General features: G+C 43.5%; 1 long non-coding RNA gene across 1 annotated transcript; it reads right to left on the bottom strand.

The window, feature by feature from the left end:
- Positions 1–8005: 8005 nt before the first annotated feature.
- On the bottom strand, positions 8006–14310 carry LOC120872084. Its single transcript, XR_005723164.1, has 3 exons — positions 14245–14310; positions 12788–12846; positions 8006–8282 (listed from the first exon to the last, which is right to left on the bottom strand). It is a non-coding gene; the product is annotated as an uncharacterized LOC120872084 (long non-coding RNA).
- Positions 14311–15736: the final 1426 nt, after the last annotated feature.

The raw sequence follows: 15736 nt of genomic DNA, 5'->3' as shown, positions 1-15736 counted from the left end.
AGTATCTTCCCTAACAACAATGAAATAAACACAAAAAAAGAAAATTCCTCACATGTGGACATTAAAGAACTCACTCTTACACCACAAATGGGTCTAAGAAAAAAATCACATGGAAATTTTAAAATACATGGATCAAAACGAAAAGACAACATTACAAAATGTATAACACAGAGAAACCACTGTAGTAAAAGGAAAGTCTGAAAGGTTAAATGCTTACAGTAAAAAGGAAAAAAGATCTTAAACCTGAAATCTATTTTTAGACCTCTAGGAAGCAGAAAACGGAAAACAAACTAAACTGAAGTTTAGCAGAAGGAAACATGTAAATAAGAAAGATTAAACCAGAGATACAATAGAAAGTAGAAAAATATAAAAATCAACAAACCAAGAGTGGATGTTTTGAAAAAACTGTATAGGAAAACCCCCACCCAGACTAAGGACAAGAGAAAAAACTAAAAACAGATATGAAACAGGAGTGATTACAACTCATGTCAAAGAAAGTTTCTAAAGATAAGGAAGTACTATGACCAATAATGCCTATAAGTGACAGTATATAGGAGATACTGGCAAATTCTTAGAAACATACAAACTATTTTACTTATTAAGAAATAAAAAAATTGACAAGTGTTGAAAGTGAAAGTGTTAGCCACTCAGTCGTGTCTGATGCTTTGTGATCTCATGCACTGTAGCCCACAAGGCTCCTCTGTCCATGGAATTTCTCCAGACAAGAATACTGGCCTAGAGAGCCATTCCTTTCTCCAGGGAATCTTCCAACCCAGGGATAGAACCTGGGTCTCCAACAATGTAGGCAGATTCTTTATGATTTGAGCCATCAGGGAAGCCCATTGTAACTAGACATTTAAAAAGTAGTCAGAAACCTCTAAGAAAAATACACGACCAAATTCCACCAAACATTTAGAGAAGAATTACCACTAATCCTGCTAATTCTATGCAGCAAGCACGGTTCTAATAGTTTGCTGATTTCCCAAAGACACAAGAAAGGAAAACTAGAAACCAACACCCCTGATGAATACTGATGCAAAATTAAAATACTTGCAAACCAACTTCAACACATATTAAAAAGATCTGGAGAAACAGACACAGAGAATAGATGGAGAGGGAAGGGGAGGAAGGAGAGGGTGAGATGTATGGAGAGAGTAACATGGAAACTTACATTACCATATATAAAGTAGAGAGCCAATGTGAATTTGCTGACTGAGTCAGGGAACTCAAACAGGGGCTCTCTAACAACCTACAGGGGTGGGACAGGGAAGAAGATGGGAGGGAGGGGACATATGTATACCTATGGCTGATTCATGTTGGTATTAGGCAGAAAACAACAAGTGCTGCAAAGCAATAATCCCTGAATTAAAATAAATAAATAAAAAGATCTGACACCATGACCAAGTGGATTTTATTCATATAAGGCAAGGAGAAGTCAACATACAAAAATCAATTAATATGACAAGCAACATTAAGAGATTAAGGGGGAAAAAAACAGGATCATCTTGATGCAGGAAAAAAAAAAAACATTCGACAACAATTTGACAACCTTTCTAGATGGAACACTCAACAAACTACAAACAATAAATTATACCAACATCAACATAATAAATGCCATTATGAAAAGAGCACAGCAATGCGGAAAGAATGAAAGCTTTTCCTCTGAGGTCAAGAAGGCGGCAAGGACGCACACTCTGCACTGCAGTTCAACAAAGCACTGAAACCCTTAGAGCAATCAGATGAGAAAAGGAAATCAAAGGTCCCCAAAGTGAAAAAGAAGTAAATGTATCCTTTCCCACATGACAAAGTTTCATCAGTAAAAATCATAAAGATCACAAAAGAAACATGTAATATCGAAAAAGATTCTTTAATAACCACACAAAGGGTTAATCAACCAATTAACTCATTTTCAAAACTGTCATGACAATCTTTGAGGAAGCAGAATAAAACATGGTGAAAGTCATAGAACTATTCAAAGAGGAAACAGCAAAACTCTTGAAGAAGGAAGATGGAGGTTCTTTCTATTTCAACACCTATTACAAGGTAATCAAGGTGATGTGGTACTGGTATAAAAACAGACAAATAAACCAACTGAACAGAACACAGTACTCAGAAATAATTAATTGTGTATATATATGTAAGGTATATTCACAAGGATGTCAAGATACACAAAAGGGAAAGGACAGGCTCAATTGATCTGATTCCCAGATTTTACCTGCTATTGTGCATACTAACACCTGACTTCCACATGCAGTTTCCTTACCCTGGTTGAGAGCAGACAGCGCATCCAGATAGGCCCTAAGCAATCCCTGCTGCCCAACAGCACTGAGACCCCGTCTCCAACTGGTGGGTGAGAAGCCCTGCCCAGCCAAGATGGTGCCCAGGGGAGCCTCCTCACAAGGGCCAGGTCACTGGGTCATGGGGAGACGGGACATAAGTGGAGACAACAGGACCTGAGGGAAGGCCTCGGGTGAGTGTGCATGTACAGGAGTCACACAGGACACTCCAGAGTCAGACACGATTAGTGAGTCCAGAGAAGAGCATTTCAGGAAGGACAGACTAAATATGACCTTACCTGAGAAAGAGCCATGCCTCACTACTTTTCTTTCCTCTTCCTTAACTTCAGGGCTTCCTCAGGCAATAAGAGTCTTCAGAGGTCTATCATGAAAGTGGAAAACATGCGGTTTAATGCTTACAGTTAACACATCCCCTTGCTGAACCTCAACCACACACACAGGGAAGCCCTCCCCATGAGGAACAGACACTCCCCTGTGGCCACTGTCTCAGGAGGGACTCAGGACAGTCAACTTCCGCAGAGAGACCAACACGGGACTTTCCCACACTTTCCCTCAGATCACACTCCCCTCCTGCTGAGGCCTCATGTACACAGCAGCAGGAAGCACCTCCACTGACCAGGCAGTCTCCTTCAGGTCACACAGCAGGCCCTGATCCATCTCCACTCAGAACAGAGAACCCCATCCTCAGCCCAGATCTCATCCCACAGAACTGGGAGGACTCAAGAGTCCTGATGCTCAGTGAGGGATCCAGACTGGAATCAACTGGCCATCTTAAACATTCTCGAGCTGTGGACCAACACAAACTATCTGAAGTGGAATCTCTAGTCAGAGGGTAGAAAACATGTGTGTCGGGAGCCGTGCTACCCATTACTGACAAAATGGAGGCACGGCCCCAACCCCCTCTTCTTGTCCCACAGGCACAGACCCAGGATGAAGGAGTTAGGGCTTGCGATTCTGACTTGTTTTTTCCTTTCCTCGGTTGAGTTGTCTGAAAACAATGTTAAGATGCTTATTGTCCTTGAGAGGAGCAGGAGAAAGCACAAAGCCTTCTGCAGTTGTGCCTAGAGAATAATCCATAAAGTTAACCACTGATATTTGTTCAAGGGTCTTTACAAAGAGTGTTCCAGGATGATCACGTAGGCTGCAGCTTGAGGCCTTGGGAAGGAAGGTCATCTGAGACCTATTTGTGAGGGAAATGTTTATGGCAAAGAAAGTTTGCTGAATTTAGGGTTTAGGAATAATTAAGAATAGTTAGAAGCTAAAAATTGAAGGAATGTGGTAGTGCTAGCATGTTTTACTATAGCTTATACAGATTACGAATTTCAGTGATACTAATAGCTGCTGCTGCTGCTAAGTCGCTTCAGTCGTGTCCGACTCTGTGTGACCCCATAGACAGCAGCCCACCAGGCTCCGCCGTCCCTGGGATTCTCCAGGCAAGAACACTGGAGTGGGTTGCCATTTCCTTCTCCAATGCATGCAAGTGAAAAGTGAAACAGAGGTCACTGAGTCGTGTCCAACTCTCAGCGACCCCATGGACTGCAGCCTACCAGGCTCCTCCGTCCATGGGATTTTTCAGGCAAGACTACTGGGCTAGGGTGCCATTGCCTTCTCCTTATTAATAGCTAGAAGCCTTTTTAGGAGTTAGTGAGCTTAAGATGCTAAGGGCAAACAGGATTTAGAAAGATAAGAAACAAACTGAAGAATGTGGTATGCAGCCCAGACATAAGGATGAGTTACAATGTAATCACAAGTTAAAGTAACCAGGATTCTGAGAGATCGCTGAAGCAGAAACTCTGTTTGAAGAGCAATGATGTTTTATGGAGGCAATAAATCTGGGTGAGGAGAAACTGAAAATGCCAAAACTCTGACCTAATGCTTTTGTCGAAGTATAAAAGAGAATCTGAAGCTTGAAAGAAACATGCAGAACCGAACCTTGAGTCAGAGGCTGCATCATTCTCTGCTGACACGGCTCATCTCTTCAGGCTGATTCCCTGGCTGCTGGAGCTGGACTCTGGCACATGTGTATGCAAAAAAGTGAAACGTGAAGCCTGGACTGAGCACCATTCTGAGGAGAAAAGCTACCCCCAATTCCCTTTTTCTTTCCCAGCCTTACTAAGGTGTAACTAACAAAAATGGTATAAAGGTACTGTGTACAAAGTGATCATGTGATAGACTCATACACTGAATAATTATTATAGTGGAGTAAGTTACACGTCCACCTATGACTACACTGTATTATTTCTCTCTGGGCGAATTTCAAGGATATAGAAACACTACCGGCAGCATGCGGTACCTCAGATCCCCAAAATTTACTTATTTTACAAGTGAAAATCTCTAATCTTTGATTACCAGTGCCCCATTTCCCCCTCCACCCACCTCCTGGTAACTGCCTTATTACTCGATGGCTCTATGAGTTTGACAATTCTAGTTTCCACATAGGGTCTGTCCTGTTTTGTCAGGCTTATTTAACTTGGCATAATGTTCTCTAGGTTCATTCATTCTGACATAAAGGCAAGATCCTTGATTTTTATATTTATATACAGAGAAAAAATAGTTCATGAATATACAGTATATAATAAACATTTCTATACCACACTTTTGTAACCTATTCTTTTGTTAAGAGACATCTGGGCTGTGTCTATGCCTTGGCCACTGCAAATCCAGTCACACTCATGGGACTGTGGACATATCCCTGAAAAACTGATTGCTTTTCCTTTGGATATCTGTCAGAAATGGGTTTGACAGACTGTAGGACTGTTCTATATTAATTTGTTAAGGAACTTCCATTTTATTTTCCAACATAGCAGTACCATTTACATTACCACCAACAGTGCAGTTAAGATTCCGTGTTCTCTGTACTGTGCCTGTATGTGTGCTTATTTTGGGAGGGACAGGAGTGGATAACACAGAACCCAGCCTGGCAGCAAGACAGTTGCAGCTGCATCTTCTAGAGGACAAGCCTCCAGGCTGCAGATCACTGTGGCATCGCTGACCTCTGATATTTTGGAGCCATCCTCCCCTATGTCACAGAACTTTATGACTCTTCTCAGGTTGGGGACAGAGATCCCTATCAAGCAGGACCACCTTATAACAAGCTTTCTGTGATCTTAACCTTAGTACTCCTATTTTCCTAGCGGGACTCAAACAAACTTACAAACTTTCATGGTGTCCAACAGAGTGTCCACAGAGCCCATAATGAGCCTCTAACCCTCTTACACAAACACAAAGCATTCCAAGCCCTGATAACTCATGCATGAGGCAAAATACAAAAGAGGACACCCCAGGATCCACAGACACAAGACACCATATTTTCATTTACAGTGAGTGATCCAGGTCAAACATCAAAATCTCCAAAGACTATGAAAAAGAGGAATAATTCGAACGATGCACATGGCCCACTGAGACCTCAGCATCTTCCAAGGAAACACTCCAGATTCTCTTGGTATCTTCCCAAATGCACATGAAACTTTCTTCACTGGCAACTCCAAGTACACAATGATACCAAAGCTGATGCAAAAAATGACCTGAGATTTTCCCTGTTACTCTACGGTGCCTACCTCCTAAAAGAGCCAACAAAAGCCAGGGCATGGAGTGGATGCTGGGGGCACCTGCTAGAACCAGCCCCTCAAGCCAAAGGCTCCCATCCTCCTGCACCCACAGGTGCCGGCGGGCTCAGCCCAGGCCACAGTTCTAACAGTGGAAAACACTTCTCTTGGCTGAATTCCACGTCCTTCATTGCTGCTCACGTGTGGTCACACAAGTTGTCAAATCAAACCTGTGCAGGCACATGTCAGCCTCAGCACTACTGTCCCGGGGAACACGAGCTTAGGCAGTAGAACCTCAAACCATGCCATGCAGGCTCTCTAACAAACCCGCTTCCAGGTGCTCCAGCCTGAATGGAGACATTCTCTTCCAACAGATTCATACACCCCTTGTCCCTGCAACTACACTTGGGATGGGTGCACGCTCCATTCACTGGGCTCACTTGATGCCCCCAAGTACTGCCACAACCATCCTGAAGACCCCACCAGGCTCCCTCTGCTTTCCCCATTTGTTTACCTCTCCTCCCTGATGACTTGACTAAGCAAGACTAAAGAACACAGGGGTTTCCTGGCAAAGGGGATCACAAGAGGAGTGCCCACGAGCTACCACCCAAACACTGCACATGCAGGATGAAAATCAAGAGACTGGCCCTCCTGGGAAAGTCTGCCACGACCTGCGGACATTTGGAGTCCAAGTACAAAGGCATTTGAGACAAGGAAGTATCAAAGCCAGGGTCTCCAGGTCTCACTGTCTCCTGTTTTCTCCACTCACACCTACTTGGAAGATATTCTAGCTCTTCGGGGGCACAGGGGGCAGCATCTCCTTCCTGCCCATTAGGTTTTGGATTTCTGCTCATCCTCAGCTCACTGAAATCACGACGCTGACACAGAGCACATGAACTCCTAGATGGCAAAGCTGATGTCCATGATGGTGACTGTTCCTGGATGGACAGAGCTTAGATCTGGGGGCTGCAGAGGATGAAACCCAGCAGACTAAACATGGGGACATCTTAGCTCACTGCTTGAGGACACCAGTTCTGTAGGGCTTTTCAGGACTTCCTATATTTCTTGGCTCTTCTTTTAAATAATTAAGAAGTCACATGGGGTAAAGATCAATTACAGCTGAAATGTCCAGAACATGAGAAACGTTTTCATCATCTGCCCTGTTTTCTTGGTCTTCCCTGAGGATTATTTCAGCCCAACCCATAGTACTGTCATCTATAAGACATTTCCAGTATCAGGTACTGCAGCCATGCTGGGAAGAAGAGGAACACTATGAGCCCTAAAGAGAGGAACCAGGAAGGACTCAAAATAACCCATGAAGAAGGGCATTAATTTCTGCTGATGGTAACTGATACACAGGCAATAAACCTGGGTAACAGGAGAGAGACTGTTAGGAGGGCATGGGGAGACCTCTCTGAGCCTAGACTTGAAGGGTGACAAAGGGCCTCAGCCAGGGTGAATTGAAGGTGAGAAAAGAAACTAAGATGTCAGACAGAAATGGTTTGGGTATTTGGAAACAGAGAAAAGGTAAATGAGACCAGGACAGGCTGAACCACGAGCAAAGGGTCAACTCCCAGGATGAGGCTGGAGACACTGACAGGGCCCTGAGCTTGACAGACGGCTGTGGAGAAACAGCGAGGTGTCAAGCTTTTGACCCAAGAATAAATGAAAGCCAGTGGAGGTCTGAACGTCAGGACATTAAAAAAAAAAAAATCTCCCTTCAGATTGAGCCTTAGTCATAGAAGTCATCTAATTCTCAGCCTGTGATCCTGCCTCCATCCTACAGTTTTCCTTTTCGTTTTTCATTCAGGGAGGACTGGGATCTATTTAAAATTCTCATTACCACCAGAAACTCCCTCCAAACCAGAACTGCCACACACAGACACACAGCCAATGTGGCTAATCATTTCAGGGGTCAGTGTTGCTCACCCTCAAGAGATTCTGGTCTAGTCTCTCATCTGCATGTTACAAGTGGGCTCCCTCAGGCCCAGAGAGAAGCCATTTATGAGAAGGTCTGAGCTGAGTGAAGAGAACCGGGTATAACTGAATAATGAAATGGGAGGCTGAAGGGCAAGTGGGCCAAGTTTGTCCTTATTGCCCATCCCATTTAAGACCAGGAACATCTTTAATGTATCTGAGCAAAAGAAACTCTTTTTTTCAAGATTGGGTCAAACTGATACCAAGCAGGTAATTCTTTATTATACGATTGCAGTAAAATATTTTAAAAATACAGAATTGCAAATATATATCCACCGGTACAAAAAACATTGTAACGGGTCAGCTTGGAAATAGGATCTGAGCAATCTTTTTCATTATGAAGAGAGAGGCTCTGTTGGAAGGTTCCAGGTCAATCCAGCCCATCCTTCCTCATTTTCACAGAAAAGTCAGAAAGGGACCTGAGGGAAACATCTTCACATCACCACACAGCTCACTTTTTTCACTGATCATAGAAAATGGAGAAAGCAGACCATTAGACTAACCAGTTAAACTAGGTGTTTGTTTTTTCTTCTTCTTTTTTTTGAAAGGAAAGAATGAAGCACTTTGTTGGTTTTATCGTGTTAAATGTTCTTTTCTTTTCCCATTTCTCAAAGAAATGCCTTTAATTTCACAAGATCTAATATCATACCTCCATTATTCTCTGGTAAAGAGCTGAGACCAGAAATATCCATTTGTGTGTGCACACATAAACACATACACACAATTCATGTCTTTGGTAAAACCACAGTCGAAAATATGTCTATTTTATTACAAGATTTTGAGAGGGTAACAGGCAAGAAGGCCACAGGTCTCCAAATGGAAGAAATAGGCTGCAAGTGTCAGGCATTTTTATCTCTCTTAAGCAGCAGGAGGAAACAAACTAGTGATATTTTTTTCCTTCACTATACAAATCTAAAAGGTTTCTCTTAAAATACTGTGTTGTCATAATGACACCTGGGGTCAGATTCTCAAGACAATCAGGACTGAAGGTGCCCAGGGGTCCCCACACAAGCTCCTGTCCTAATTACACCTGAGGAACCCCAGTATTAATAACTGTGGGGGGCCAATCCATTGATTTCCTTTTAGATACTGGGCAACTTACTCCATGCTTACTGAAGCTCCTGGCCCACTTCCTTCCCGATCTGCTTCTGTAACGGGACTGTCTGGACAAGTCAAAGGGTATTATTTCAGTTATTCTTTATGTTGTAACTGAGATTCTGTGCTATTTTCACACGAGTTTCTGATTGTGCCAGTCTCCCTCACCCCTTTTGGGAAGGAATATACTGAACAAGGTCCACGCCTCTGCTTTCATAAATATGGAGCCCTCCCTTTCTCTCCCTTTAGTTAACAAAATGTAAATCCTAGAGTATGGGATGATGGAAAATCTGTGGGTCGAGCACAAAATGCTATTCCTGTAGTTGTCAAGCTCAAAGACCCACTTATTTCCACATAAGAAGCAGTATCCACTGAAACCTGAGGTTAAGGGTTAAAGCACATCATTGAAAATTTAAAGGAGCAGGGATTATGAGTTCTCTGTAATGGTCCATGCAACACTCCTATTTTGGGCATAAAGAAATCAAACGGTAAATGGAGACGAGTTCAAGATTTACAAATAATAATTGACGCTGTAGTTCCTTTACACCTCATGGTGCCTAATCCTTATACTCTATTGTCTGAAATTCCTGAACGAGCCAAATATTTCTCAGTAAGGCATCAAGAGAAAAGGCTCAGCTTTGTCAACAATCTGTTAGATATCTGGGTCTAATCATATCAGAAGGAACTAGGGCCATGGGCCCTGAGAAAATTAAACCCATATTAAATCATCCCCTAAAAAAAAATAAAATAAAATAAATCATCCCCTACCTATGACTTTAAGACAATTGAGAAGATTTCTGGGAATCACAGACTACTGTCATATTTGGATTCCGGGTTACGGGGAACTTGGCGGTCTTTATATAAACTTATAGTTGAAACTCAGCAGGCCCAAACAGACAGACTGCTTTGGTCTCCAGATACTCAAAAGGCTTTTAAGGTTCTTCAGACTGCCCTCTTGCAAGCTCCTGCTTTGAGCTTGCCCAAAGGGTCAGGATTTAATTTGTTTGTCACTGAAAGAAAAGGTATGGCCTTGGGAATTTTGACACAAGCCCGAGTGTCTCACCAGCAACCTATTGCTTATCTAAGCAGTAAATTAGATGTAATTTCACGTGGGTGGCCCCACTGCCTAAGAGTAATTGGGGGCAGCGGCTTTATTAGCACCTGAAGCTTTAAAAATAATTAATCGATGAAATCTTACTGTCCTGACTTCTCATGATGTGAGTGGAATCTTAAATTCTAAGGTTAATATTTGGATGGAGACAGTAGGCTTCTTAAGTATCAGTCATTGTTGTTAGAAGGACCAGTAACTAAGCTTAAAGTCTGTGGACATTTAAATCCTGCCACTTTCCATACTGAGAAGGAAAATGAAACACCTGATTATGATTGTTCCCAATTCCTAACTTTAAACTATGCAGCTTGAGAGGATCTAATGGATACCCCATTAGACAATCCTGACATGGAAGTATTTACAGATGGCAGTTCTTTTGTTTGGGATGGAAAGCATAAAGCAGGTTACGCAGTGGTGACTGCTGAACAGGTTTTAGAAACAAAATCTCTCCCCCAGGGAACCAGTGCTGAGTTAGCAGAGCTTGTGGCTCTGACCGGAGCTCTAGAGTTACGCAAAGGGCAGCAAGTAAATATCTACATGGATTCTAAGTATGCTTATTTGATTATACATCCTCATGTGCAATATAGAAAGAAAGACAGTTTAAAACAGCAACAGGAGAATCTATTAAGCATTTCAGAGAGATTGAGAGAGTTTTAACTGCTATGCTGCTGCTGCTAAGTCGCTTCAGTTGTGTCTGACTCTGTGCGACCCCATAGACAGCAGCCCACCAGGATCCCCGTCCCTGGGATTCTCCAGGCAAGAACACTGGAGTGGGTTGCCATTTCCTTCTCCAATGCATGAAAGTGAAAAGCGAAAGTTAAGTCGCTCAGTTGTGTCCGACTCTTAGTGACCTCATGGACTGCAGCCTACCAGGCTCCTCCGTCCATGGGATTTTCCAGGCAAGAGTACTGGAGTGGGATGCCATTGCCTTCTCCGATTAACTGCTATATATTGTCCTAAAGAAGTAGCTGTTTTGCATTGCAAAGGGCACAGCAGAGACGGGAGTAAAGCAGCCAAAGGTAATCAGCTGCCTGACTCTCAAGCCAGAAAAGCTGGCACTTTATGAAACCCCTTCACTGTAGATGGCTTTGATCTGGACAGATCCTGTGGAACAGGAAAAACCACAATATACTGAGCAAGAATTAGAAAGATATGTGAACAGACGAGCAAAGATTACAGATAAAGGATGGTTACAGTCTGAGGATGGATGATTAATAATTCCTGAAAATGCTCAATGGAAAATTCCTAAGAGTGTACACCAGAGTTTTCATTTGGGTGCAGAGAGTACCTACCAGATGGCTTCTCGTTTGCTTGAAGGTAAAAATGTAATGAAAACTTTAAAGAACATTATCAAAAGGTGTGAGGTTCGTCAGAAACATAACCCAAAGACTGAGAAGCTAGCAATATCTGGATTACAACAAAGTGGAAAGTATCCTGGAGAGGGCTGGGAAATTGATTTTACTCATATGCCAAAAGCTAATTGATATTCTTGCGTACAAGTTTGGGTAGATACTTTTACTGGATGGATTGAGGCTTTTCCATGTTGTAGTAAGCAGGCTAAGGAGGTTATAAAGATTTTAATCCATGAAATTATCCCCAGGTTTGGGCTGCCACGGAGCCTTCAGAGTGACAATGGCTCCGCATTTAAAGCTGCTGTAACTCAGGGGGTATCTAAAGCTCTAGAAGTAGAATATCACTTGCACTGTTCCTGGAGACCCCAATCTTCAGGAAAGGTTGAAAAATCTAATGAAATTATCAAAAGACATCTGTGCAAATTAACTCAAGAGACGCAGGACAATTGGATTAAAGTCCTACCCATAGCTTTAATGAGGGCTTGAACTGCCCCCCAAAAGGAGGGACTGTCCCCCTTTGAATGTAGTTAAATGGAAGGCCTTTCTTATGCACAGACATCGTTATATACCCTGAAGCCTTGGAATTAACTAGTTATGTAACTCAGCTCTCAGCTTTTCAACAGGCATTAACAGAACTCCGGGAGACGACTTCTGACCCAGCCTCTGAGTCAAGCAAGCCTCACTTTGAGCCAGGAACCGAGGTCCTCATAAAAACTTTGGGATTTTATGGCCTGGGATGAATCATCTGCTGCAAAGACTATCCCAAAATGCATTTTATGGATGAGGGGCCTGGTGCCATTCTGAGTTTTAAAACCTTCCTTTCCCTCATTAACAGAGTGCTATTGACTATAACGGCACCCCACTCCAGTACTCTTGCCTGGAAAATCCCATGGATGGTGGAGCCTGGCAGGCTGCACTCCATGGGGTCGCTAAGAGTCAGACACGACTGAGTGACTTCACTTGACACGACGTAGCAGCAGAAGCAGCCCCTCCATTCTTAACCCTCTTCCACCTCCCTTCTCACCAGATCTCTCTGGGTTGTTCCAGAGCACTGGCTTTGGGTGCCCTGCTTCGTGCACTGAACTTGCACTGATCATTCTATTTTACATATTGTAATTTACATGTTTCAGTGCTAATTCTCTCAAATCATCCCACCTTCAACTTCTCCCACTGAGTCCAAAAGTCTGTTCTTTACATCTGTGTCTCCCTTTGTTGCCATGCATGTAGGATCACTGGTACCATCTTTCTAAATTCCATATACATGCATTAATATACAGTATTTGTCTTTCTCTTTCTGAGTTATTTCACTCCGTATAATCGGCTCTAGGTTCATCGACCTCATTAGAACTGTTAAACGAGGAGACACTTTTGCTAAGTATGGCACAAAATAGTCTAAGATGACTTACTACTTACCAAAGAAAATTTCAAATGTATGAGATGAAGGGAAGAAAGCACTCAGGCAAGGAATGAATCTGAAAAAAATTTGAAACAAAAACCTGAGAATTATTTTTAATCTAAAAATCTGGTGTCAAAGTTTAAAAAAATGTGCAGAATAATCATATTTAGAAAAGGATGATAAGAGTAGAATACTGGAAACTAAAAAAGCTTATTTCTGAACTTAAAAATGAGTACAGAAACTGAATGAATTAAGACCTATTCCAAGCTACAAAAAGCACCATACATAAAGAAAGGAGAAAATGTGAATCCGATTTTTTTTAAAAGTGTTCCTTTAAAAATGCCATCCAATAATGATACAGTGGATAAGAATCTGCCTGACAATGCAGGGGACATGGGTTCTATCCCTGGTTCAGGAAGATCCCACAAGTACAAGCAACTAAGCCTGTGCACAACTACTGAGCCTGTGCTTTAGAACCTGGGAGCCACAACTCCTGAGCCCACGGCACAGCACAGCCAAAAAAATACATTAAAAAAGAAAAGCTACCACAGAGTGACACTCTAGACTCAGTCATTTCTTGCCCCAGGTCTCTTCTTTCCTGACCTCTATCTCATGATAGGACAAGGGAAGGGGGTCACTCACAACTCAGTGAATGAAGCCACTGCCCCAGGCTCAACAGGGTTTGCAAATGAAAGTCATCTTCTGCCACAACTAATAAAAAAAGACCCAAGCCTTATAGACAGGAGTTTTGAAATTCTCACCCTCCTCTGTACAACCAAAAAAATCATCTGTATCCAAACAACTGGCCACACCTGGATCGAGCTTACCCCTCTGTTCACCTAGCTCCCTATTTCATCTGGGTCTCGGTGTCTCTTTCTCCCCCTCTGCTCTCCTGCTGTTCCTCTATTTCCTCCCTCACAGGTGTCCTGCCCCACGCTGCTGCAATTCGTTGCCCCTCAAAATGTTCTCTCTCCCCAACCTTCCTGAGTCTGTCAAAAATCCGTACCTATGTCTGCCTCTTTCTTCCCCCATTTCGGCTCAGGAGACGCGAGGACAGAGGGGCTGGGAGGGAGGGGGCTCAGGAGCGGGGCGGCCTCGCCGGAATCCCAGGACCGGGGAGAGGGCGCGCGGCCTATCTGGGCTCTGCCTCCAGCGGTCGAGAAGGCGACGCGGCGGGCGCGACTCCAACTCGCGAGAGAGGGATTTACTTGGCGAGGCCAGAGGTCAAAAAGGGTTTTAAGCAGGAGTATGTAGCCAGAGGCGGTGTCTACGCGAACCGAGGGCCGAAACCGCCTCAGCAACACGTAAAACCCAAACGAAAAGATAACTGGGCCGCAACAGCAGCGGCAGCGTCTATTCGGGGCCGAGCACCGGGTGCCAGGGTTTTCAGGTCGCTGGCAATTCCCACACCATGAGGACGAGTAAGCGGGCGCGGAGGTGGGGACTGGAGGGGTGGCAAGCTCTGCAAACTTACACTAGAAGGAAGCGTAGGCGCCGCTCGGGGACCTCTGCTCCGCGTTCTCCAACTTCCGGCTCTGAGTGAAAATGCTCTTGGATTTACCGCCGTGGCTTCCGACCAGGGGCGGGGCGAGAACCCGCTGTGCGCAGAGTTCGTGGGAGGGGCGGGGCGCGGAGGGGGCGGGGCCTGCTACCTTCACAGCATTAAGTTACCCTCTGTAACACTGCTCAGGTAAACGCTTCAAGTTATGTCGGAAGCCAAAATACTTCCTCTTAAGAGTAAAAGGGCTTATTCTCAATAAAAAGGAGTTTTTCACAGCATGTTGTGCTCAGATCCTGCTAGTGAGGCTGAAGCAATTCAGGGATCTGGGGACTTGGGCAGTTTTAAGAAAGAAGAATGGGACTAGTCTCTGTATTACAAATACAAAACTCTGCCTGGGTTCAGTTCAGTTCAGTCGCTCAGTCGTGTCCGACTCTTTGCGACCCCAGAATCACAGCATGCCAAGCCTCCCTGTCCATCACCAACTCCCGGAGTTCACTCAGACTTGCGTCCATCGAGTCAGTGATGCCATCCAGCCATCTTATCCTCTGTCGCCCCCTTCTTCTCCTGCCCCCAAGCCCTCTCAGCATCAAAGTCTTTTCCAATGAGTCAACTCTTGGCATCAGCTGGCCAAAGTAGTGGACTTTCAGCTTTAGCATCATTCCTTCCAATGAAATCCCAGGGTTGATCTCCTTCAGAATGGACTGGTTGGATCTCCTTGCAGTCCAAGGGACTCTCAAGAGTCTTCTCTAACACCACAGTTCAAAAGCATGGATTCTTTGGCGCTCAGCCTTTTCACAGTCCAATTCTCACATCCATACATGACCACTGGAAAAACCATAGCCTTGACTAGACAGACCTTAGTCGGCAAAGTAATGTCTCTGCTTTTGAATATGCTATCTAGGCTGCTCATAACTTAGAAATGGGCTATTCCCTACTCATACCCTACAAAACAGCAAACTTAGCATAGTGCTGAGTTCAATAAACTCAGGGTCATACCTGGGTGTCTGAGATGGAGGACTTAAGGGATGTGATCATTTGGGTCACTAACCACAGCCTTTTAAGAGCAAGACACTTTAAATGATCATAAACTGCATTATTGTTTCTTTAATCCAACGCGTTTTAATTATTTCCCCTTTCTAAACCCAACTCTTTCAACAGTGACATAAAGGGGGTTGTATAAACAACTCTTACAATGACAAATATCATTGTGTAAGTTTAAGCTACAGAGAAAAAAATTAACTGATACGTATACTGTGAAACGATTATCACAATGTTTGCCTAGCATTCATAATTTCAATAGATAACCTAAAAGTGATTCTTGACAGTGGATTCACCAATGATACATCAGATACAAACCAAAAACTCACACCAACAAAATAAAAAGAGGTAAATTGCACACATCCTAATTATCAAATATTGTGCAGTAAACCATCCTCAGCAGTGAAAAAACAATGTACACTATAAT

This window comes from Oryx dammah, unplaced genomic scaffold (assembly GCF_014754425.2).
Source record: "Oryx dammah isolate SB20612 unplaced genomic scaffold, SCBI_Odam_1.1 HiC_scaffold_13, whole genome shotgun sequence".
Lineage (NCBI taxonomy): Eukaryota > Metazoa > Chordata > Mammalia > Artiodactyla > Bovidae > Oryx > Oryx dammah.
Note: the sequence above shows the minus strand (reverse complement) of the source record. Positions and strands in the feature narration are given on the sequence as shown.